Below are 27290 nucleotides of genomic sequence, written 5' to 3'. Positions count from 1 at the left end.
TTTCGAGAGTCCTGACAAGCGATCTTCCCTTGTTTTACCACTCCTCCAGTATTCCACAGCTTGCTTTTTATTGTTGTCACTTGATATGTTGCCTCAACAGAGCTGCAAGTAACTTCTTCGGAAGATATACTTTACCATCATCTTCCTCAATAAATCAACTCTTTCCGGTTCTGGAATCTCATATATATCATAAAAACCTAAAGTTTCTTCCTCTTCTACGTCAAATTCTTGGTTTTGTATGTCAAGCAGTATACGTTCAATGTTTTCTTTTACTTCATCTTCCTCCGAAGTTGTCGGACTTGGTGAATAGTTGAAAGCAGTGAAAGTTGCAGAAAGTAGCATATTACATTGTATGGATTAAACTTCATTCTGAAAGATATTAAAATTAAATATTTGTCTCGAACTTTAATTATATAAATAAATACGCACTTTATAATAATGGAGTGGTCTTTGTTAGGTTTGATACCGTCTCTTTCCAATTTGCGACTGCCCGCCCGATACAATTCGGCGGTATTTATAATGTCGGAGTCGACATTCCGTTGCTAGTCCAGGACTCTCGAAATAGCCTTGCGCTGGCCTTCGCATCAGCGCTTTCGGTCATCCCGGAGTTGAAATGGAAATTTTAAGCGTACGGCGCAACTTGAACAGAAATAACGCACACCTACCTACAGCGCGACGCCTATACCACATATCATCTCGTCTTGCCAAAAATCTAATAATGGTATCATAATAAAAATACACATGGATGTATTTGGCATTTGACGCTCTTAAATTTGCGTTGGAAAAATTGTTATATTTGGCAAAAATAATAGGTGGGGGTGGGGTTAAATTAAAAAATGTGACAAATTTGAAAAAATCTGATTACGCCATTGTAAAGAGCACAAAAAAGCCATAAACCTTTTGTACCAAACTTTTTTTCATACGCTTTATATTTTCGAAGATATTCGCTAAAAACTATAAAATCCGTTATTTTCGAGGGGTTGTTTCAACCCCTAAACGTCGAGATACGCCGCAAAAAAAAAACACTTGTCTAATGTTTTTTGATGCTCAACAACATATTCAAAGCGCATCCAAATCGGGTAGGTTCTAAATCGGGTTTTTTCGACCAATAAACGTCGAGATAAGCCGCAAAAAAAAATACGAGTCTAATATTTTTTGATGCTCAACAACATATCCAAAGCGCATCCAAATCGGTCTCGGACACCCCGACCGTTCCCTTGTAAGAAGGGATTTTTAGAAATTCGACCCCTAACGGGGTGAAAAGGGTAAAATGTGTGTTACTGTAGCAAAGCACGGGTATCAAGCTAGTTTAATATATGGATTTATTTAATTGTTATATACAAATATCTAATACTTTAACGAAAATTCAAATCAATTCCAAACTAATTCCACTTAAAAAAAATTATTAAATGTCTAATACAAAATCTGAATTTGTAGAATATAAAGTTTATCTTTGTTTGCATATAAGAAAAAAAAATCTTATTAATTATTTCGGCTCGTGCGGATGGAAGTATTTAATTTTCAGATTCAATTAATTTCTAAATGTTGAGCAAGACTTAATAATAACGGTCTCCTGGATGTTAGCAAACACCAATAAGTAAAACATTATTCTTCGCATATTTTTCCCGATTTATCATTAATCAACTTCAGTCAAAGAAAGACTTCTTGGTCTTCTTCCACACGTAGCAATTGGGCACTGCTACGTGTGACTTGGATAAGCGCACTACATGTGCGGTATTTAACAAAGATACCTACCACTTTTTTCTATCAAAGTATAAATGTATAAAACCAACATTACATAAAATGTCCGGATATCCGGCAGATGCAAAAGAAAAGTAATGCGCGTGTCGCAGACAGCAAGAAACGTTAGTTACATTCTATGTGCGTCGAACCAATTTCAGAGATGTTTCGATGTAAAGGGAAAGAACAGCATGGGAGTGAACTAAATTTATATTATCTGCTTTATATTTAAAATTATATCTAATTTCTACAACGGTGTATAGTCTGCGCCCTGCGGGCCGTAGTAGATTTCGACTACCGTTGCTTTGTACGCTTCGATGCCATGACATACGACGCGAATAGCGACGGTGCAACAATTGTAGCAGGGATGTGACGCGACGTCGCGTCGGCGGTCGTTTTACAAAAAGGTAGTTTAAAAAATCGTTATCACCGGAACTGTTTGTAAAAATAATTATGAAGCATAGAACTCTTATAGAACTGTCGAAAATATTGTTAGAAGTGTGAAAAATCATCAGCACGACACTTCTCACTAAGCGTCGTGCTGGGGCGGATAAAAATTGTTTAAAAACTGCTGATTGTTAATTGGTATGTGGCGATTACATCGACGCACTCGTCACCGCCGGGTGAACAATCCAAACGCTCGCGCAGAGGTAAACGCTAATAATAGACATAAACACAGTGAAGGATCATGTGAACAGTATACTGAGAATCGTTAAACCCCCGGATTGCAAACTTAGCGGAAAGCGTTTAAATGTAAAGCCGACATCTCTCGCGATGTGATGCGGCGATGCAATGACAGATACACAGAGAAAATTGCTACGGTTGTTACAACAACATTCTCTATGATTGAAAAAGAAATGTATGTGAATTCAAGTTAAATTGATATTACATTGAATGTAGCTGTTAAGATATGCTCATTTATACAGTTTTCATAACCGTAGTTCTTACGATACGTGACATTCGGTTACAATACCCTCGTATATGGTTGCCTCAACCAAAGGATTATTGCTATCTCTCTTATGTGGTCTGCAGCAACAAATTATAGTGAGAGATCCATAAGATATAGCTGCACGGTACAGCACTGAATCACTGATTGAGAGTTTAGTTCCATTGCGCGCGCAAAAGAATTTCTGCATAGAATAAAGTGGATTTGATAAGGATTTGATAAGGATGTTTTAACTTTATATACTTTTTTCATAAATATATTACGAACACAAAATTTCGTAATGAGCCGACACTGGTTTCTGACATTCACCCGACATTAAGAAATATTATATCATATATCCAATTCAAAATTGTATTACTCTTTTTAAACTGAATTGTTTCTTAAGATGATTTTTGAAAAATTATATATTTGCGCTGATTATGACATATGTAGACTATATATAACACTTACATTAAATTAAGAAAGTAGTCTACCACGTAAGGCAGTTGCCTCACGATCCAGAGGTCCCGAGTTCGAATTCCACCAAGGTAAGTGTTTTTTTCAAATACGAGAAGATATTATAATCATAGACTGGATCTTAAGAAACAAATTTAGTTAAAAAATAGTAATAAATTTCGAAATAAATAATTTTTTTTATATTTAGCATTAGTACATTACAAATAATCATTATGGTTGTAACATCCATATATTATGGTTGCAACATCCATATAGTAGCTACCCTCACTAAGGATTAGGGCAACCATATAGGTCACTTCCAGAGTACTATGGTTTTCCATAACCCTTTTGTATGGATGGGCGAAAATTAACATTATTATTATGTTGTAGCAACCGTAACTTTTTCTCCGTGTAGGTGCATCCGGGGTGTGCGCGGTCGCGGCGGGCGAACTATCAGAGCCGTCGAAGCGTGACCGCGGACCGAGATAAACGCGGACGGACTTTTCTCGAATTTCGTGAAGAGTCTAGAAGAGCACGTCGTCCTCAGAAGGGACAATAATCGAGACGGTTAACAAAGACGCGACCGCCGGCATTCGACTTTTGAACTTGCTAACGCGCGGTCGTGTGAATATTAGAAGCGAGATCTTACAGACAGAGACCAGACTGTATAGTCGCGAACAATAAATCGGGCTACATTTCAAAGACATTATAATACTTTAATATTCGCCTCACAATCCTCCTCCTACATTCACGCGCTATCCTAAATAAACCAAAGATAGAATATCGATCTGAAAGTGTATGTTATATGTGAAATTCGATCAGAACTATCGGAAACTTGTGTCAATACTGGCCTAGTTTACGCTGATCTCTGATACGCGTATCAAATAGTATATTTGAGCTGATCAGCCAATAATTCAAACTAATTTACTAGTTATTTACTATTTAATACGCGTATCAAGTGATGGTGTAAACTAGACTATTGTAATATTCAACGCGTTTGGTACTTCAGAGGAGTGCTGAGGAGCGCTAGATTCGCGAAGTTAACACATTTTTTCAATTTCGATTTTTTTATAATGTAAGTATAAAAGCGGAACCCTTTTTTAATTTTTTCAGGAACTGTAGAACTATGAAAAGTGCTATTAGAACTCTTAGTATTTTTTTTTAAGTTCGTAAAATGTCATGCCAACTTCACAGATCCGTAGATCTCGTCGTAAATTTCATGTCGTGCCCGTCGGCGCTGTCGACGAAAATCACTTGGAACATTAGGTGCAACGCGGACGTATTGTCTCCGACAGTACGAAAACCTGTTGTGCGGAGTGGATACGCGAAAAACACGTAAGTGAATACAAAAATTTTATGTCGCGAGAGCTGGTGGACAGTGACGGATTTTTAATTAGTAAACAACGCGACGGATGAACGACAGATTTTTGTACTTCGGGCCTGTGCATCGATGCCTTAGGCGCACGTCTGTTAATTAGATAGAAAATTATTAACATTGTTAATATATAATCGCTAAAACTGTGGCAAATTTTCTATCTAATTAACAGACGTGCGCTTAGGTATCGATGCAAAATTATGATGTGTAAACACTGATAAAAGCAAAATCTACGCCAACTCATCACGGACTCTATCCGTCGTAAAATGGACACTCTCGGCTCGTTTTTCTGTACAGCGGTAATATATAGTGGCGGCTCCGCCGTCGAGTGAAAGGGTTAATTTAGTACGTTATGAGCTTTAGAGCTTTATAGAATCGTAAGAAACTATTATAATAATATAATAACCACATTGAATAAACGATAACGATAAGTTAATAATTTTATCAAGTCAAGATCTGTATCAAATGGTACACCGACTAGTAATACGTAATTATTTTTATAACTAAACGCTAAATATATAATCTATTTATTACATATTAAATATTTTCCGATGAGCCAACTTTATCGCCCATTTTTGCTTTGTTTCATAATCTCGATATAATCACTTATTTAAATATCTTAATTGTTACACTAAGTAATTGTTAATTGTAACTGGGACATGCAGATTGAATTATGTAGAATAATAGAAAAAAAAGGGGGAGTTTCCGGCATATTTATCAGTTTTCTATTATCGAAAGCGAGCGGTCCCATATGAAAACATTAAATTACTTCGATGTACATTGCGAGAGAAATATTTATGTGATTTCTCGTCTCCGACGTTTACGATTTACTGTGGTCACGGCAAAAAGACAGGTCTTAAATAGATATAAAAGATTGTCAGCGTATAAATGTAAGATCCGCAATACAGCTCGTAGGAAAAATTAAATAGACGTAAAAGTTCTCTCGGTATATGCATTTGTATCGTGACATTTAGAAATTAAGGGGGGATTTTTTTTTTTTCGCTAAATTTATCGCTTTTTTTCTAATTTTCTGGTAAAGAAACTATACAACGGATCAATGCGAAATTTGGCATGTGGATTTATTTCTTATCTATTCACCAAAAAATTAAAAATCATTTTCCCCCCAAAAAATACGCCTCCCACCTCCCTCGACGCGCGATAATCCCCAGTTGACGGTGTGCACAATTTGAGTCTTCCCATTAATCCTGCAACAAAAACCCAAGAACATTTTACTTTACACACATGTAGCTAAGGTTTGACGAATTGTTTAATTACAAGCTTACGCATAAGCCTGGCCTCTAGATTTAGAATAGGAAACGACACACTACTCGTGAATTCGAATGTAAAGAGATTGTGTATTTGGAACTAACTCGTATCACAAAGTAGGTTTGTCTCATAATCGATACATAAGTAGCATAATCAGGTTTCGTACAAAATAATCAGCTGCATAATAATACAATGAATAAGAATAATCAGTAAAGAATAATCCTTTCTTGAGCAGAAAACCAATATTATAATCCTGTATAAAATAAGGCTCATCAAAAGAAAATAGACATCATGTTTGCTCATATTTTGAACATCTTGACGTAGTCAAGTGTAATCCAGAATTAATCTATCTCAAAAAAGGATCGTTCATGTTAGACACATATAAAGAATATAATACGAATCAACATCATTGAATATAATACAAGAAATAATCATAAATGAAGTAATGCGTCAATTTGCTGATAATCAGAGAATAATCATTTATGATGAAGTGATTGAATAATATAGCATTCTACATGCTCGAAAGAGTATTGACTATTCTCAAAAATAGGTAAAGAATTACGATAAGATGTGCATGTTCTGAGTAATTCTACAAGTCAAATGTAACGCACTTTCATATATTAATTGACGCATTAATTCAAGCAATAAAAGAATAATATCCAATAAGTAATATAGCGTGTAATAATCGAACTCTGTTAAAGATGAAGAGATAATTCAATCAAGTAATAATTAATAATACGCAGATAATAAGTTTTATCTTATCAATACAAGAAGTATCAATAATAGCGGTTTTGAACCACAATAAACGCAAGTGTAACGCAGGATTCAAGTGAATATCGTAATTACGTTTCTCTTTTAGTAATCAATCTCGACGATGTGACTTTAAGCTATTTACAGAAAAGATCATTAACTATTTACTCGGGTTGCAACCACAAGAAAAGATAAAGAGAAAGAATTATACTGAGCTCAGTCTTGCAGAAGAATGTAGCTTAAATTTGAACAGTCCACGACTTCTCGTTTGTTGAGAAAGTATTCCTCGCATCGTTCTCTCGCGAATTCTGTAAACAGCAAATGCTTCCGATAACGGAAGCACTTCTTGCAGAAAGAATCTCAGGCTTCACCCTCGCAAAAGCATCCCTCGATCCAGCCTTCTCTAAGAAAAGATTGCGGGCTTCACCCTCGTAAGGGCATCCCTCGTCCAGCTTTCAAGGATGTCCTCTCTCCTCCTGTAATGGCGGCTCTCTTCCTTCGTGCGATAACACGAAGCAGCAATGGCGGCAGCGTCTCTTGTTCGGGTAACGACGTCGTAATGGCGACGATCGTCCTTCTTTTTCGTAGCTCGGACCTTGGTTATTGTCCCTCTCGGCAACACCGCAACCGCCTTGGCCGACGATAATAACTCTCGGTTTTTGTACAGTAACTCAAAATATCGTGACGATTACAATAACGTATCTCAATTCTCGACTCAATGAAAGTGAATTGTCTCGCAAGAAAGAAAAGTAGCGATCGAACACGACTATAGGAAACACGAGAGATCAGTGACGACGGACGAACAACGAACGAATACCCGCTCGTCAAGCCGCAAGCACGTACCGGCACACTCGCGCATGCGCTGTATCACGCCTTCGCTGCGTGATCAGTCTCTGGGTTGCAACGCGGTCTGCGCCGCGCGCGCATGAATACATAATCTCGCAGATGAAATTGGTAACGGCACCACTGCCGCCATCTATGACAGCTCCACCGTACTATATTTAACACACCAACTACTACCACAGATGTCGACTAATACACAATCTCTTTCCTTTTCTAATTGCTCTTTAAACACGAAAAAAAAAGCAATACGTTGAATATTTTTTTGTTTATAACAAAAAGATCGATCTATTTTTTTGGATCAATCGATATTTTGAGTTCAAAACATCACCGGAGCCTCAATTTTTTTTTCGCTTCGTCAAACGATAGCTACATGTGTGTAAAGTAAAATGTTCTTGGGTGTTTTGCGAAATTGACTGAAATCACATTCATATATATGTGATCAAAGTATTATGAAATTGTATTACAATTGTAATTTAAGTTTTATGTTTCTCATTGTTAGCGTTATACACTTTTTACAAAGTAATTTGAAGAAAAGGTACAGCACAATAAAAATAATGTGCGTTTCGGCGGAACTATGTCGCGGACACACATCGATGTAATTTTATCAACCAATTGATGTAACATTTACCGTATAGCCAATAATTTTCGATAAATTTATAATGTAATCATTGCTGCGACTATGTTCTATGACATTTTAAAGAGTAATCTGATCAAAATTAAGCCACGCCCGATGGTTGTATCAGAGTAAATTCGGCAAAGATAAATATCACGATCTCAAATATGCACTAACTCTCCTTTAACTAACTACAAAGACTGTGCTACAAAGACTGGTATACATGAAGTTATCTATGTGAAAAATATCAACGCTTTGATCAATAAAATATTTGATTTTTTATGTGTTAAAAATGTTATAATATTAACGTGTGATGTTTTATCAGTTAAAAAATATATTTATATCGATGTCTTTAGGAACTTTATTTATAGTACTTTTACATGTGCACCGGTAAAGAGTAGCGCAAATGACTGAATTTGCTCTATAATATAAGGTAAATGTACCAATGTCTGGACACGTACCTATGTCTGAACATTTTTATCATTTTAGTCCTTAAATAAGTTATAACGCGAATTTAAATCAAAGAATAAAAATCAAAGATAAAAATATTTTTTTTTGTATTATATTTTTATCTTTGATTTTAATTCGCGTTATACTTATTTAAAAACTAAAATGATAAAGGTGTCCAGACATAGGTCTTAATGTCCCGGGATTGATACATTTACTTTATATAGCTTAAAAAATTAATCTGACAGAGTATTTTAATAAAAATATTAAAGTGAGGAAAAGAATGAGAAGTCGCCAAATATATTTTTCTTACTCCAATGTAAATTATAAACATAATTTAATGGCATAAGAATAAGAGAGATTTAAAAGAAGGGCAATTATATTAAGTACAGAAAATTGTATCTCTAGTGGCAAATGCCATGTAACTCACAAAATTGTCGACATCAGAATCCTGTATTGGCAGAAATAAATATTATTAAATAATTAATTAAATTTTACTTGAGTCTATCATTCGTTGTAAAGTGGTTTTGACGTGCATCCTAAGTGTTTGAATTTTTAGAAGAAGCCGGTATTTTTCAAAAATTTAATTGTTTAAACTTTTAATAAAATCACAATTTTAAAAAATCTGACGGTCGAATTATAGTCTACTCATATTTCTAAGAAATATTTTGTAAACAATTTTCTAAAACTTGTTTAATATTTTAAAATTTCTTTACTTATATGTATTCCTTATATTTACTTATATATCACATATTATTTTCTTAAAAAAAAAAAGGATATATACAAGTCAAAAAATATAATATTATAAGAGAGCGTTTCATAAATTAAACTGATTTTAATTTTTACTGAATGTCTACTCAACTTTGCTATTTTAAATTGTCATGCGTAAGTGCCACATGTGTTTTAACATAAGTATAAAATTAGTGATAAAATAAACAAAGATAGAGCCGTACGATTTGATAGTTAGGCAAATTCGAAATACATATTCATGTATTTGCATACATATATTGTCAATAAAACAACCACTGTCTCTTTAACTCTTGTGAGCAGTTTTTCAAACGCTTGTTGAGATCATTTCTCTACCATTTAGTAACAGATATCCTGCAATATAGAACGGATGTAATGGAATTACCGAAGCAACGAAAACGCAGCGTGGATCATTTCGAAAAATTGAAACGTTTGCTCGCAAAGTGCAAGTATTGTGGAGAAGAAATTCGGTCACCTTCGCCAACCGCAGTTCTAACAAATTTAAGAACACACTTACTAAACATACATGACATGACTCCCGATAAAAACTGCACAATACCTCACAAGCTGCGGCAATATTTCACAGACTTACCAAAATATGAGACAAAATGTAATAAATGTGTTTCAATAATATCTTATTTAAAAACCACTGCATGGGAATTTAAAACAACATTTAAGAAGAATACATTCTGAGTTGATAAGTCCGAGTCAACATGATTAAGTACACATTCAACAACTTATTAAAGATTACATAAAATAAATGTATTAATAAGTGGAGCGGGTGAAGCTAAATAGAAAAATCTAGTTTTACGGTCTTCTCAATAATTAATGAGAAATTATTGTACAATAATTATTATTACATGTTGTACAATTATTGTACAACAATTAAATTATTACAGACATTGACTTTGCCCCATCAGAAGTGACAGACAGAGCTGCCCCATCTCAAGAAGGAAATGCAGCAACTCATGAAGAAAATATAATTTCGGTAGCAGATGTAAGTGAATAATAGACTGTATTAATATGTTTTATAGTTGAAGTTAAGTCTACCCCTTTCCCTTGACAGTTAATAAACAGCCGTAAAACAAATGTGATACGATGCAGGCTTGTGCGCAAGCGCATGACTAGATTTCGTATTACATTCATTTTACGGCTGTTTATTAACTGTCAAAGGAAAGGGGTAGACTTAACTTCAACTCGGAGTATTTTCGAAGTGTGCTGAAGTGATCTGTAGTGTTATTTTAAGCAAATATCTTTTATTTAAAAATACTACGCAAGAATTCTCAACGTGTCAATTCTCAACATTTCTCGTTTCTGACGTCACATCTCATGAGATGTGTCGGGACAGAGCCCAGGAATCTTAAAGGATTAATTGTATAATATACGGGGTGGGAGAAAAGTATGGAAACCCTGAAAAATCTCGAAAACTATAAGTTTTACAGAAAAATGTTTCAGACAAAAGTTGTTTGGTTTCGAGGGGGCCATAAGATGGTATCATTGGTTTGAACTTGGATGGTCGTTTAAAGCTCACGTAAACGACACCTTTAATTTCTTAAATGGAAACCCCTATTTTTCAATGCATATTCTTGTAGCTAATCTCGAGAGCTTTTCAAAACACTATAATAAAGTATTTTTTCATTAAGAACTTTTGGAATTATGAGGCTTGAAAGTTCTAGTATTTTGACATAAAATACAAAATATCTTGTAAAACATTAAGTTTTCGGTAATGTTACTTTAATACTTTTATGCACAGAATAATGAGACGAATCAATTGGTATGAAAAAAAGGCACAGTTCCTTTAAGAAAAAATATGTAATTTGCAACACGCATCTGCATACTTTTCTTAAAAGCAACTATGTCTTTTTTCATACCAATTGATTCGTCTCATTATTCTGTGCATAAAAGTATTAAGGTAACATTACCGAAAACTTAATGTTTTACAAGATATTTTGTATTTTATTTCAAAATACTAGAACTTTCAAGCCTCATAATTCCAAAAGTTCTTAATGAAAAAATACTTTATTATAGTGTTTTGAAAAGCTCTCGAGATTCGCTACAAGAATATGCATTGAAAAATAGGGGTTTCCATTTAAGAAATTAAAGGTGTCGTTTACGTGAGCTTTAAACGACCATCCAAGGTCAAACCAATGGTACCATCTTATGGCCCCCTCGAAACCAAACAACTTTTGTGTGAAACATTTTTCTGTAAAACTTATAGTTTTCGAGATTTTGCAGGGTTTCCATACTTTTCTCCCACCCTGTATATTTTGAAAATATAATTTCTTTTAAAACTTTTTTTTAGCTGCGAAAAGATAGAAAACAGCTAAAGCATTAAATACTCAATTAAACACTACAAATAACAATGACAATGAATGCCTGTGTAGAATGTGGCCGAAAATATTTGCAAAGCAAAGAGCCATGGCTGCAATGTATTTCATGTTTAAAGTGGGCACACAAAACTTGTGCAAAATTTAATGCACAATACTTATGCATAAATTGTTCTGATTAAAATCTTATTAAAATGTTATAGATTGTTATAACCATGATATGGTTGTTATGATAAAGATGAATAATTTTTTATTTTTGTTTTACATGTTGCGCGTGCATCTTCAATAATATAATTTGAATTTTTTTGTTTTACGTACATGTCTTTTAGAAGGTGTTTTACCTCAAAGATTTATATTTTATAAGTTAAGAGATTGATAAATATATATTTTCTACACACACTGAGAAAAAAAAATCGTAGATTCAAAGAAATATTATTTGATTCAACTAAATGCAGCGGTCACGGGCTGTCAAGCAAACATTTGTTAATTCAACAAATATTATATAAAATAAAATAAAATATTTCTTGATATTACTCACGTATATTTGATTTAAATATATTAATATTTACATTAAACAAATCACACCAACTAAACGAGTTTAGTCAAATTAACAACATTTTTTTCTCAGTGCAGAGTTCTTATTCTTGTAACTTCCTTCCTCCTGTAAAGCTTATACGTGACACCTGATTGTATGATTTATTTGTTCAATCATTTTTTAGATAAACAGACCGGCATAATAGCCTTAGCTCATTATGTTATTTTATATAGACGTCCCGTTAGAAATAGTTCTAAAAAGATACAACTTTATGTGTCAAAGAGATCATTAGGGTAATTTAATAGTTTAGTTTAGTACATGATTAATCCCAGGTAGCAGAGTGACATCGAATGACGTGTTAATAACGTCTTATCAACGTCTCTAACGTCAACAATACGTCATTAAAACGTGTTTAGATGTCCTGCTGCTTGATTATGACATCCTAACCTAACTTTATCCTAATCATGAAATTCAATTTACGTTAACATAACTAAAAACAGAAATCATTATATTCTGACTATTAAAAATGTCTTTGCACTTTCTTCTAAAGTAAAACAAATACAAAAAAGCTTATTTATTACAAAATAGCTCTGGATAACACTTTGTTCAAGGTGCAGATTATTTGTGTATTTTATAGACCTATATTCTTTTCAACTAAACTTTTTCACGGTTTATCTTTTCTCTTTTTTCTTTACGTTGAAGAAAAAAAACAGAAAAGATAAACCATGCGAAAAGTTCAGCTAAAAACAATAGGCCTTATATGTAGCCTTCTTACCCTGTGCCACTGGGCAACTGAACCCAGTACCAGGGCAAGATGGCTACATTGCTGCATATTCGTCTTTTAATTATTACAAAATAAAATATATAGTTAATAAGATCGTAACTGGCATTATCATATAGAAGAAAGTTGTCTCTATCATATTTGTATAGTCAGCTATAACAATAAATGTCTGAGAAGTTGTAACTTTGAAATCCTGAAATATTGGCCATTTAGCCTCAGTCTCCCCTATTTCAGAGGAGAGAGTATCGTACTATATTCGCAAAGTTAACACATTTCTTCAATTTCGATTTTTTATAATATAAAGAATGCGGAACTCTTTAATTTTTATCAAAAACTGTAGAACTATGAAGTGCTATTAGAACTCTTAGTATTTTTCTGAAGTTTGTAGAATGTCAGACTAACTTCACAGTTCCGTAGATCTCGTCGTGGATTTCACGTCGTGCCATCGAGCGTTGTGGACGAAAATCACTTGTTGGAACATTTAGGTGCAACGAGGAAGTATCGTCGCCGACGGTATGAAAACCTGTTGCGCAGAGTGGATTCGCAAGAAACGCGTATGAATATGAAAGTTCTTATGTCGCGAGAGCTAATGACGGATTTTTAATTAATGGACGACGCCAGTCGCTACGGATGGACGACAGATTTTTGTACTTTGGCGATGCCTTAAAGGCGCACGTCTGTTTGATAGAAAATCCGCCACAGTTTTAGCAATTATTAACCCTCAGATAAATGTACCAATGTCTGGACACGTACTATGTCTGGACATTTTTATCATTTAAGTCCTTAAATAAGTTATAACACGAATTAAAATCAAAGAATCAAAGATAAAAATACTTTTTTTGTATTATATTTTTATCTTCGATTTTAATTCGCGTTATACTTAGATATTTAAAAACTAAAATGATATTAGTGTCCAGACATAGGTCTTAAGTATCCCAGCATTGGTGAAAATAATCGTTAGAACCGTGGAAAATTATCAGCGCGACACTTCTCGCTAAGTGTCATATACTGAGCGCAGATCAAGGTTGTTAAATCAAATAGTTAAATCAATTTTTAATCTAATTTACGAATAAATCATAAATCAATTTTAAATTATTAATTATATAAGCTTTATATGTTATATAAGCTTTAATTCACAAATCAATTTTAATTTGTGAATTACACAAGCTTTAATTGATAATTAAAATTTGATTCGTGATTTGAAACTGATATAATTCACAAATCGAATTTGATTTGTGATTTAAAGTCGATGTAATTCACAAATCAATTTTAATTTGTGAATTGCATCGGCTTTAATTCATAATTAAAATTTGATTCGTGAATTACATAAACTTTAATTCACAAATCAATATTGAATTCCAATTTACAGAACTTTAATTTACAAATCAATATTAATTTGTGAATTGAAACTAAGGTAAATCATAATTACATATTGTATTATTGTGTGTATATATATATATATACATATATATCACTTCTAATTAACAATTCAGATGTAAATTATTAATAATTCAAATTAAAACCCTGTAAATCAGAATTTAATATTGATTTGTAAATTAAAGCCTGTGTAATACACGAATCAAATTTTAATTATGAATTAAACCCGATGCAATTCACAAATTAAAATTGATTTGTGAATTATATCAGCTTTAAATCACGAATCAAATTTTAATGATAAATTAAAGCATACTCACAAATCAAAATTGATTTGTGAATTAAAGCTTAGTATAATTAATAATTTAACATTTATTTATAATTTATAAATTTTTTTATTACCAGTTTTGCAACCTTGGCGCGGATAAAAATTATTTAAAAATTGTTAATTGCCTAAATTACTGAAGAGTAGAAAACGAAAAGTGAAATATAATAATAAAAATGCACTGAAAAAACGTGCTATTGTATCAGAAGAAAGTAAATTAGAACAAAACAAAAAGAAAAAAGAAAAGAAAATTGTAATTGAAGATGTAAAATATACAAATGAAAATGAAGATAATAAAATAGATTATGAATTCAAAGTGCTTGAAGAAGCAATTATAAATAATACAGTTAAGAAAATTGATAAATTTTATAATGGATTAGTACATGACATTGATTATTATATGATTTCTAAATCGAGTGTATTGTCAATAGTGCGCTGTAGTATAGAAAATTCATTATCTTTGAATATATTTGAATTATCCGCTCGTGAATTTTCAACGCTACGTGATCGTATTTGGATCGATGGACAAGTAATTGATTCATTTGCTGCTGTATCAATTGACGAATGGATTGATGTCACATACGTGCCCACTGATGACACTGCTACGATGTTAGGGGAATTCAGCAATAAAAGACTAAATACAAATAAATCTATCTGTAAAACTAAGAAACCCATGAAAAATAACCTATTCCTTCCATATCAATATGAAAGTCATTGGCGGTTAATGATTGCAAATATAAAAGAAAAGAAATTAATGTTGCTAGATCCATATAAGAATGAGACAGACAGATTTCGAGTTATTGAAGCATTTAAAAACTTCATCCAGTATTGTTGGTCTGCATCATCCTTTTCAAGTTTACGTGGTGTTACTTGGAGTGATATTGAAATTCTTGAGCGACCATATCAACCTAATAACGATGGCTACAGCTGTGGACCTTACTAGGTGCGCAACTAAGTTTCCGGGTTTCACACATAGATGGCACCAATAACACATGTACTCGACTTACATGTCTGAAATTGTCTGAAGTTATAGCTTGGACATCTGTTAACAATAACCAGTCGTTATATAAACACATATCGCAACGCAAAAATATTTTTTCTAACAACGGAGATGTCGAGTTTTGTGCCAAATAAACAGCATTTGCGGGAAGCTTTGCTTTTCTGCTTTAACTTGAAAAAAAATGCAGCTGAAGCACGTCGTTTGCTTGAGGAGGCCTACGGCGAACATGCACCATCGAAAACTACCTGTGAAGATTGGTTTAAACGCTTCAGAAGTGGCGATTTCGACACTGAGGACAAGGAGCGCTTCGGAAGACCAAAAACAATTGAGGACGCCGATCTGCAAGCGTTATTGGATGAAGATGATACGCAAACACAAGATCAACTTGCGGAGGCATTAAACATGACTCACCAAGGTATTTCCAAACGTTTACATGCCATGGGAAAAATTCAAAAGGAAGGAAAATGGGTGCCGCATGAGTTGACTGAGAGACAGATGGAAAATCGAAGAGCCACTTCCGAAATTTTGCTTTTGCGGCATGAAAGAAAGAGTTTTCTTCATCGAATTGTTACTGGCGATGAGAAGTGGATATATTTGGCGAATCACAAACGCAAAAAATCGTGGCTTTCACCTGGTGAAGAATCAACATCGACGGCACGGCCCGATTTTTTAAAATACATCAAGGTAGAGAAAATTAGCGTCGAACATGACTGACCCACGTATGCACTAGGAAAGTACCGAAAAAACGTGTGCATATGGAGGGTTGATACAAGCACATGTGAACACATGTAACGTAAACTATATGTTAAATGCGCGCATTTATGATAAAAGTGAGCTGAGAGTACGGGCCTTCGGCTATTGTTTATTGCTTCGTACGCTTTGATGTTATCATAGCATGCGGCGAGACAGCGACCGCGACAGTGCAACTCATTTACGTGGAATCGAATTATCGTAAGTTACTACAAATCCCCGTTTATGCGGAGGAATTTATCGTGAGTTACTAAATACATATCCCCGTTTACGCGAAGGAATTATCGTAAGTTACTACAGAAGTAACGCTCGCGTATAAATATTTGTCCCGTCACCCGAAAAAAACGACCGCGACGAGCGTCTTCCAGGAAAACGGCGCCGACGGGAAACATGGCGGATGTATATCGCGCTCGCGACGAAAATCGCACGAGCTTCTCGACGGGACGACATCGACATGGCGATCGCATTCGCGAGCGCAATTACTCGTGTCGAACGAATATGAAGCATTGCGTACTTACAGGAGAGGCGAGGCACGGTACTCGGATGCCTCCGATGTGTACCTCGATGCAAAATTGTCTCGAACGCCGGCCTCGATCGCGGGTCGATATTCCAGGAATTCCACCGTCATGCGCGAGACACGGCGACGAGAAAACGCAGGCTCCGCAAGCGTCGCGTACATGCTGAACGACGATTAACCTGCATTTTTCGCGATAAGCGGCCATGTCGGCTATTCTTATATTGCGAGATCGTCGAACGTACTCGCGAACACCATGTCCCCTCCGTACCTTCGTTCAATAGAGACGAATACGATATTACCACATCACACACATCACGCTCGTTCGCGACCGATCACCGAATACGATTAAGTACGTCGATTACGATCGAAGCTGATCGAAAGTCGGAAGAATCCACGTCGCGTCGCGACGTCGCAGCCGTACCGCTCGGTGTCCTGATGAGAACTGTGGACTGTCCCCCACCCCTTAACATTCCTTCGCGCAGCCGGGCGCGGGGCGCGCCGCGGCGTACTTGCCGAAATTACTACGCGCGCGATAACGAAAACACGCGATTGGCCCAAATAATGGGGTGATCCTCGAGCGTTTGAATTCCGAGAAAAGCTCCCTGGCGACGAAAGCAAACGGCAAATAGGAAAAAAAATACAGCGATTTCCGCAAATCTATATGTATATATGACTTCTTTATGTAGATTCTTTCGTGTAGATTCGACCGCACGACCACTGGGACAATATTAAAATTCGAAGCAAACATTAATCATTAAGTAATATAGCTGTATGTTAGCTGCGTTTAATTTCAGACATTTAGCGATACGCGAACTAAGATCTTGTGGGAAACGTAATTAATATATGAAGCTTTAAACGATCAGTATAATTCGTGGTAGAGTTCCATTTAGCACTTTACGTACCGTGTAATATATAATAAAGCATTTAAATAATTAGACAATATACACGAAAAAAAAAATTTACTTGTTGCAAGTAAATACATTTTCTTGAAATAATTACTAAATTGAAAGAAATAATAACTTCAAACAATAAATTTTTTTTTTGGTTCAATAAAATATTATCTCCAAAACAAATAATTTGTCAATGAAGAGAATATTTTATTGAAACAAAAACCCAATTACTTGTCAGTAGAAAATTATTTTATCAAAACTAATAAATGTTTCCCTCCGAAGATGACGTCAAAATCTGTATTATAGTTACTGACGCTGGATCTGTGAGACCCATTTAATTTAAGTAAACTAAAAGGTACTAATTAATTACAAGAAACCAAAATGACGTAACTCATATATAAAAGAGAATGAATACGAAATTTATTTTAATAATTCAAGAGATTTATAATTGAGTGGATCCAATAGATTCACAATCAGGTTCGGAAGGTTAAAACTGTAACGTCGGATATTTATTTACTTTTTAATAAATACATGTGTTTTTATTAATGTTGTAGAACATGCACGGAAAAAAAAATTACTTGAAACAAGTAAATCCTGCTAGGGAGCTTCAAAGAAATAAATTATTGGAGTAATTTATTTCTTTGAAGCAATGAAATTTTACTTAAAACAAGTAAATTTTACTTGAAATAAGTAAAAATTTTTCGTGCATACACGTGTATACACCGAAAAAAATTTACTTGTTTCAAGTAAAATTTCATTGCTTCAAAGAAATAAATTACTTCAATAGTCCCTAGCAGGATTTACTTGTTTCAAGTAAATTTTTTTTCCGTGTAAACGTGCATTAAAAGCTACATTACAGTAACATATTTCTTATTAGGACAGATTTCGTGTAAGTTGAAAGAGAAGGATTTGATCTTCGTCAAACGAAGAAACAACAGTGACAAGAATCGTCTTAAGTTTCCAAGACCTATTTTTCCAATTGCATCATTACTTTTCTATAATGACTGACGAAAAAATGAAGAAAATGTTAAAAGAGTTGGGAATATAAAATCTTATAGACGTCTTTGAAAGTAAGTATAGAGAGAGATTTTTTGAACTGTTACGTGTCTTATTTACAAAATTTTTTTTTCTTTTAACACATAAAACCTATTTTCTTATAAATTTAAAAAAAAATAGAAACTTGATAATTAAACAAGAAGATATGTAGTATATATTTGCTTAGTAAGATAAACTTTGTAGTTAAAATAAATTCTTTTTTTAAATAAACAATGCTTTAAATACTACCTTTTCCAGAAAATAAAATTAAAGAAGAGGATTTACAATATTTAACTGAAGAGCTTATTGCACAAATAATTCAACCTATAGTACCTAGAGCACGTTTTTTAAACTACTGGAAAAGAAAATATGTTCAAAACATTTCAACTGATTCTTTGGATAACTGAAAAAGTCCACCTAAAAAAAGAAGTGTAAGTTTGATCATTACATCATACATGATACTTATAAGTGACTGAGAAAAAATGTTTTAATCAAGTAATTCTTTCAAAATTAATCCTGTCTTAGATGTTTCAAATGTTTTTGAAATAAAAATATTGAAAGTATGTTATTAATTACTAGTAATAAAGTAGGTATTTACTTGATTAAAAAAGGTGTATATATTTATTTATTTAAAAACATAAAAAAACATTTCTTAAGTTCATTAATGACGGTGCAAGTACATCTGGGACTTCAAATGTATTACAAAAAGATCCAGACAAAGAAAATGATGAACTACTACCACGTCAGCAAGCTATCTTAGGTGAATCACAATTTATAATTCAGACTATGCCATCTATAAAAAAAACTTCTTCAACAAAGAAAGTGTTGGACAACGTATTATAAAAATGTACGATAAAAGCGGTGATATTAGTGAAAAAAATCGCAGTAAAATATGTGATATTGTTATTTCGTATCTTGAGACTAAACATGCAAGGTAAAATTTCAATACATTCTCTCAAATATACATTTGCTGTACTTTCTTCAGAATTTATATAAACTTTATACATTATAACGGTACATTTTTTTATGCTAGGAAAAGCAACGAACTTTGTGAAAAAATTAGCAATCTCATTGTTAAAGATTTTCCAACAGAATGTCAAAGTACATATTTTGTACCTTCTGTAAGTAAAAAATATTCTTTGACTAAAAAATCAGTTCCAGCACGAGGTAAACTAGTAAATATGTGGAGAAATCGTGAATATGAAAATAAAAAAAAATGAAAAACAGATTGATATTGAAACCGATCCCGAAGATAACAATAATGAAGAAGGTAAAGTCATCGTACGAAAGAATATGTTGGAATTAATAAATTATTATAAATCAGTTTATCATTTAAATAAATCAGTTATTTTATTTATAAATCTTGTTAATAATGTTGAAAGCTTTTGGCTATTTTAAATGTGTTTGTTTAAACTTACTTTTTTAAAACAAAATCTCAAATAAAAATTATTTTTTAGTATAGTTTACTTAAAATTAAATTAAAATTACTTTGTTCAAAGATTTAATATAGCATTGGTGTAAATATTTGACTTATATTACAACAGTTTTTAAAAAATACCTCATATAAAATAATTGTTTTTACGTGAAACTTGTTGTCATAGAACAATTATTATTGTTTTTCTAAAAGCTTGACAAGCTACATTTATTTTTAATTCAACAAAAATTAAAATTAAAAACATCTATTTCATTAATAAAATAATGACAGTAATTTCGCTTTTTCCTTAGATCCTCAGTTTCAACAAAGTTTTGACTGGCTACTTCATAACAGGGCGCCATGGAATTTAGTCATGTCCCATTGGGTTTGCACATTCAAAAATCGTCATTCCGAGTGGAAAACTTCCACAGATACACAACTTAACCACATTTTCGAAAAATGGCCTATTCTTTGTATGCCAGACAGTTACAAACTCATTCAGAGTGATTTTATCGAAATGAAAATTTGTAACACTGAAATCACTAATGGATTTTTTTGATAAATTGGTCAAGAAAAAGCGTATTAATAAAAAGGATGATACTGTCGGTGCACTTTCCGAAAGCATCAACAATCTTAAAAAAGATGGTAATATTATACAAATATGTTTTACATGTTTATATTACATATAAAACAATGTATTACATAAAAGTGATCATATTACATAAAAAAAAATTTTTTTTAGAGGACAAAGTTGCTGCTATGTTAATGTTAATATCTCATCTTATACCACCAAAAGGAATGCTTAGATTAAATAGAAAATATTATAAAGCATCTATAGGAGATTGTAAAGATAGTATAATAAGACACGTAACAGTACGTTATAGTAAATATATATATTTTTAATAGTAAGTTACTACAAAATCCCGTTTACGCGAAGGATTTAATAGTAAGTTACTACAGAAGTAACGCTCGCGTATAAATATTTGTCCCGTCACCTGAAAAAAACGAACGCGACGAGCGTCTTCCAGGAAAACCGCGCGAGCTTCTCGACGGGACGACATCGACATGGCGATCGCATTCGCGAGCGCAATTACTCGCGTCGAACGAATATGAAGCGTTGCGTATACTTACAGGAGAGGCGAGGCACGGTACTCGGATGCCTCCGATGTGTACCTCGATGCAAAATTGTCTCGAACGCCGGCCTCGATCGCGGGTCGATATTCCAGGGATTCCACCGTCATGCGCGAGACACGGCGACGAGAAAACGCAGGCTCCGTAAGCGTCGCGTACACCATGCTGGACGACGATTAACGCGCATTTTTCGCGATAAGCGGCCATGTCGGCTATTCTTATTGCGAGATCGTCGAACGTACTCGCGAACACCATGTCCCCTCCGTACCTTCGTTCAATAGAGACGAATACGATATCCACATCACACACATCACGCTCGTTCGCGACCGAATACGATTACGTCGATTACGATCGAAGCTGATCGAAGGTCGGAAGGATCCACGCCGCGTCGCGACGTCGCGCGTCACAGCCGTACCGCGCGGTATCCTGATGGGAACTGTCCGTCCCCCACCCCTTACATTCCTTCGCGCAGCCGGGCGCGGGGCGCGGCGTACTTGCCGAAATTACTACGCGCGCGATAACGAAAACACGCGATTGGCCCAAATAATGGGGTGATCCTCGAGCGTTTGAATTCCGAGAAAAGCTCCCTGGCGACGAACGCAAACGGCAAATAGGGAAAAAATACGTATGCATAATACATGTATATTAAAAACGCATACATATATATTTAAAAAATATATAATCCTAAGTAGATCTTTACTCTAAAATTAGATACTCGAATGATAGGTCGTTTACAGTAAGTTTTCTATGATCTAAATATTTTAAATCAAATTCGACAAGTTACATTGGTATTAATCCTTGATTAAAAGTAAATTAAATCAACTAAATTGAAATTCTTATATGCGACAATTACTACGTTTACGCGAGCGTTACTTCTGTAGTAACTTACGATAATTCGCTCGTTTACGCGAAGTAAATTATCGTAAGTTACTACAAAATCCCGTTTACGCGAAGGAATTATCGTAAGTTACTATATACAGAAGTAACGCTCGCGTAAACGTAGTAAATAACGAATAATCATATTATTTGTTATATTATAATAATCATATTATTCGCTATTGTTAATACGTTATCAATTATTTGATTCCGATTTTAATTACTTGATACCGGAAATTGATATCTGTTGGAGTTAAAGAAGCTAGAAATATAGATAAAATAAGAAAGAATTGCGCATTTATAATCGTATATCAATTAATTTGATTAAATAGTCGATAAATATAAGTCGATAAAAAATCAAAAGTGTTTTAAAAAATATGAAAAACTTTTTTCAAACGATGATCCAAAACTCTCACTTCGTTTATACAGATGCCGATATTGGGCTGACTTTTTCTATGCAGTGACCGTATGAAAACCCTCGTAATTTTTGTATCCTCGAAAATCACGCAGGAATAAGAATGGTGATACGCGATGCAAAATTAGACCGTTTGAATGTCCGTTCTAAATGTCCACGTAAAATCTCGCGAACTCGCAAACATCTTTTCCCGGCGAAGGGTTCTTGATATCGTAACATCCGCATAGCGAGAATGCACTGACAATGCATTCGGTAAGAACCGTATGAAGCTCGACGTGCTCCCGTGAGAGAGAACGCGGAACCCTTCTTTTCCTTTTCTCGCGCTCTCTCTCCTTTTCCCTGTGCGTTCCCCTTTCATTCACCGTACCCCGCCTACCACGAGGTGAATAGGTTAACTAGGAAGCTCAAGCAGTGAGCACACGCACGCGAATATATAATTACGTTTACATGCGTGCCCGATGCGTTACGCAATCGCGTGTGCTGCGTGAGCCGCGGGTGTCACGCGTCGTGGCCTACGCCTACGGATCGCGTCGTATGCGCAATTAAGGTAGTTCTCCGGTCCTTGTACTAGAGAAAATCGATTTTCTCTAGATTTTCTTGAAACTGTGAATATACGTTAATTTAGGTGTGCTTTATGCGTGGTATAAACTTCAGTACCTCTTGCGGTATAAAAATCGAGATACTGAGCCTCCAAAGTTTCAATTTTTACCAAAATTTAGTAAAAGTTGAAACTTTGAGGCTCAGTATCTTGATTTTTTATACCGCAAGAGATACTGAAGTTTATACCACGCATAAAGCACACCTAAATTAACGTATATTCACAGTTTCAAGAAAATCTAGAGAAAATCGATTTTCTCTAGTACAAGGACCGGAGAACTACCTTAATCCGCGATCCGACGAAGATGTACGCGAAGGTGTACAAAAAACCGCGAGGGGAAAGTTCGCGATCTTGTTTTTCCCGATGCCGTTGCGCGCGATAACGAACGCGTGCGAACGTCCGGTGCTCTTAGCGAGCGCGCATTTCATTTCATTCATTAGCGACGCCCCGTTATGACCCCCAGGCCGCTTTTCGTATTTGTCATCGGGTACCTATCTGCGCATTCTGCGCTCGAAAATAATTAAATTCAGGCGGGAACTTAAGACAAGAGGGTCTTTTGCCGTGAACTGTGTTTTCTTCTTGTCTTATTTTCTATTACGGTTTGGAAAAGAAGGAAGTGCTCTTACAACACCGTTCGAATTCTTGTATTCACCGGTATAGAACTTGATGGAAAGTGCATCGCGGAAGCTTTCTTCGCGATATAATACGTTTATCAGATTCACGGTAGTACGTCGTGGATAATATAGTGCCCTGAGAACTCGGCAAGGAAAGTGTTATCCGTATGATACGTATCTGTAACATCAGTGGAAATTTACATTTTGAGGTAATAAAAAGTGATGAAAAGATATATTAAGATTGTATAAGAATCATTATAATAATACATATAATTTACAAAAAGAAGATTTAATTGTTCTGAAATGCCATTAAAATTATTGTACTCAATGTTTTAATTAAGAAGGAAAATCCGTGTGAAGTTACATCATTAAATAATAACGTGTGTTTGCTGTCTCTTTGTGTACATACATCATCCATCATATTATACGTATAAATATGTGTAAAGTTTTTCGTTTTTCGTGATGTGAAAATAATTTTTGTTTCCCGACTTTGAAAAAAAGAAAAGGGAATTAGTTTTCCATCGAAAACTAATTAATAATAATTAAAGAATTCGGGCAATACTTGATATTCTATTTATATAAACATGTTGCAACACCACATTATTGAATGACTAATCCTTAATAAGATTAATTATACCTACACATTAATTAATACCATAATACATTAATTAAACCCCTAATGGATTAATTGATTAATCTATTAATCATAAAAATTATTATCTGATGATTTTGAATAACAATGCAATGAAAGATTTGTTTTTAATCTAGAGTAAGTGTAAACAATTCAAGAAAATGTATACGAGAAGTAAGAAAATTCTGCAAGAGTATAATCGCAAGGGCGTACATCGATAACGAAGAAGCCGCGCTTCGAAATTCGCTATCTAACTGATTTCGTGCTTATGCAATCGGAAGGTAATCGGAAATTGAGATGGCGAAACGACGATAGAGAGATACTTGAGAATTATTTTCTCAACGCGTTCAATCTCCCCGCAACGGGTGGCCGTACCAGATCCAGCGTTATTGACAGATACAAACGACTTAGGAGAAAACGAAGATCAAAGTTGGATCGCGTATATGGATACGTTGTCACTCATCAAGAAGAAAAGCACCATGTGCATTCCGTGGCCGTGTTTGCGAGAAAGTAGTGTGATCACTTCTGGAGCTGGCAGTGCAAGGGCACTTTCGATCATATCGAAGATCGACAGACAGATTTCAATTCAATGTTGCGACATGAATGAAACGATGTTTACGTTGATTCGAAGATAATACTGAAAATTGTTAAGTGATAACCGATCAGGACTCCGAGGTTTTAAAATATGCACTGCTGAGGACTTCAAAGTCGAGTAGAAATAAAAGTATAAAAATTTCTGATTTACGCTTAATAGAATTATTTAGAAGCGAAAGAATTAATGATATTTATCGAAAAACTTCTGCGAAAACGAATTACGACGCCGTACAAACGCGTTTCTCAAAAGCAGGGGAAAAAGAAATTTTAACAGAGGTCGAAAGGGATGTGCTTCGAGAGAAAGCTGAAAGCGAAGAGGAGTGACTCCACAGAAATTCAGTATAACGTGTCAAAGAGCACAAATATCGTACAGAATGTAATTGAAAAGTCGTCTACGATCGAAAGTGGTTATCTGCCAATCAAACGCGCTGTTTATCATCAATTCGTTCATCGACACGTTAAATGTTGCGGGATAAAATCTCTATGCAAACAGCAGAAAGAGAGAAAATCGAGACAACTATCGATCAATCGCGTGATTCGCGTGATTGCATCCACTACGGAGGAGTCGCGAATTCGAGAATCTTTTCTCGTCAGTTAGGCACTCATTCCCTTGATCTTGATAACGATCGCGTGCGATCGCTTGCACACGCTTGCCGTCAAATTGTCAATGACCGCGTTTCTCGATCGGACATCGCGATGTAAATAAGGTAATAAAAACGTCGACAGTACGGTAAGTAAGGAAAACGCATGATCTCAAGGCGTGTACCAAGACGAGGATTATCACTTTCTGCTGTCGCTTTATCGGCAGCTGAACGAATTGCCGTTAGCGAGGAAAATGAAAGTGAAAGCGAAGATACAAATGATATTTTACGAAGAACTACGCGCGAGAATTTGCGATCCACACACAGCGGCATGAGAACAATCCTGCGTTATGTAGTTCTGGGAGTAGAAAAGAGAAAGCGCGTTGGATTATTATTAAAATATACAATGTAACAAATCTTTTTAGATAAATTATTCAACTTATGTATATATTTTATACACGTATCTAATTAATTAACTCTTGAAGCTAGAATTTTTATGATCTATATTATCGATATAACATTTTTATTATTCTCATGTAATATATCTCTTCTCTGCACTTCTATCATGTCTCGGTAAATTAACGTAACGTGTATATGTAACATGGAATATCATGGTACAAGGACACGCAATGCATACGTGCATGTAACGAGTCACATGCGTATCAGGCTCGAGGAGAGAAAAAGCAGAGTGGGAGAGGGCCGTTCGTACATGGCGTAAAAAAATCACGTAGGGTGGTAATTTGTCCGTTGATCGTTATTTATTGTGATTCTCATGCTACGCGGGCGGACGGCCGGACATTTGCATGCGAAATGGGCGACGGCATAAGGGCATGAATCTCCTCACGCACCGGCCGGGCCGTGCGAGCCAGGACGCGAGGCGCAAGCAGAAAATGGGGCCTGCCTTACGCAATTGTACGTTGAACGGTGGTCAGGGATCGGCCGTCTCTCCGTGTTGGCACGTTGACACGTATCATTTATACCTCATCATGTCCGCGGCAGATCGGCCGCGCGAGCAAGCGAGCGAGCGAGCTTGCGGGGAAAAAAAAACGCGGCGCTCCGCCTCGTTCTCCCCATTCACCCTGCCATCCGCCGTTTTGCACGTCACAGGAACGCGGCAAATTGAACGTGTCAGTCGCGATGGAATATATGTAGATCGGGGGTCCGACCGCGTGCCTGCCATCGAGAGCGAAATTCCACGCAGGCCAATTCTACGGGAATCTGTACGCGGATGGAAAATTAATTCAAGCTCGGTTAAATATATAGTGCAGTGATATTTATTCGCCCAACTGTATTCGGTCTAACTTAGCACTTGCTTTCTGGATAATGCGAAATGAATTCTAGTCTGTTAATGAATTATTTGATTAGAATCAGTAATTATTGCACTACTTAAATCATAAGTATGTACCTATAATATTTGTTCCTACATATTATTTAAATAAATATCATCAAAGTTAAGAAAAAACAAATATATATTTATATATAATATCTTTATGAAAAGTATGTGTTTATATATATATAATCGTGTATAAAAAGCTGTTTATTTTTTAAAATAGATAAAGTAAGAATTTACTGTATAACTTATTCTTTATCGTAAATTTTTTTGCTACGACGAGATGAAGTAACAAAATTTTTTTTACAACTTGCAAAATGAAATCCGTTTGCGATGTTTCGCAACCGGATTATGATCTCGTGGAATTGCTGAGGCAAAGAACGAATAACGGTCGCAGCGACCGTGGTCTA

General features: G+C 34.9%; 1 protein-coding gene and 1 long non-coding RNA gene across 2 annotated transcripts in view; one reads left to right on the top strand and one right to left on the bottom strand.

The window, feature by feature from the left end:
• Positions 1-5550: 5550 nt before the first annotated feature.
• Positions 5551-17878, bottom strand: LOC139776751 (uncharacterized). Its single transcript, XR_011719169.1, has 2 exons — positions 16773-17878; positions 5551-5701 (listed from the first exon to the last, which is right to left on the bottom strand). It is a non-coding gene; the product is annotated as an uncharacterized lncRNA (long non-coding RNA).
• LOC139776750 (uncharacterized) overlaps positions 10047-27290 on the top strand; it is a 29482-nt gene continuing 12238 nt past the window's right edge. Inside the window, exon 1 of the mRNA XM_071713644.1 lies at positions 10047-10159. The gene's annotated coding sequence lies outside the window, so the exon portion shown is untranslated. The remainder of the gene's footprint in view (positions 10160-27290) is intronic.

This window comes from Temnothorax nylanderi, unplaced genomic scaffold (genome assembly GCF_030848795.1).
Source record: "Temnothorax nylanderi isolate EJ_2023f unplaced genomic scaffold, tnyl_v1.0 TNYL_tig0127_pilon, whole genome shotgun sequence".
Taxonomy (NCBI): Eukaryota; Metazoa; Arthropoda; class Insecta; order Hymenoptera; family Formicidae; genus Temnothorax; species Temnothorax nylanderi.
This window is presented reverse-complemented; position numbering and strand designations above follow the sequence as displayed.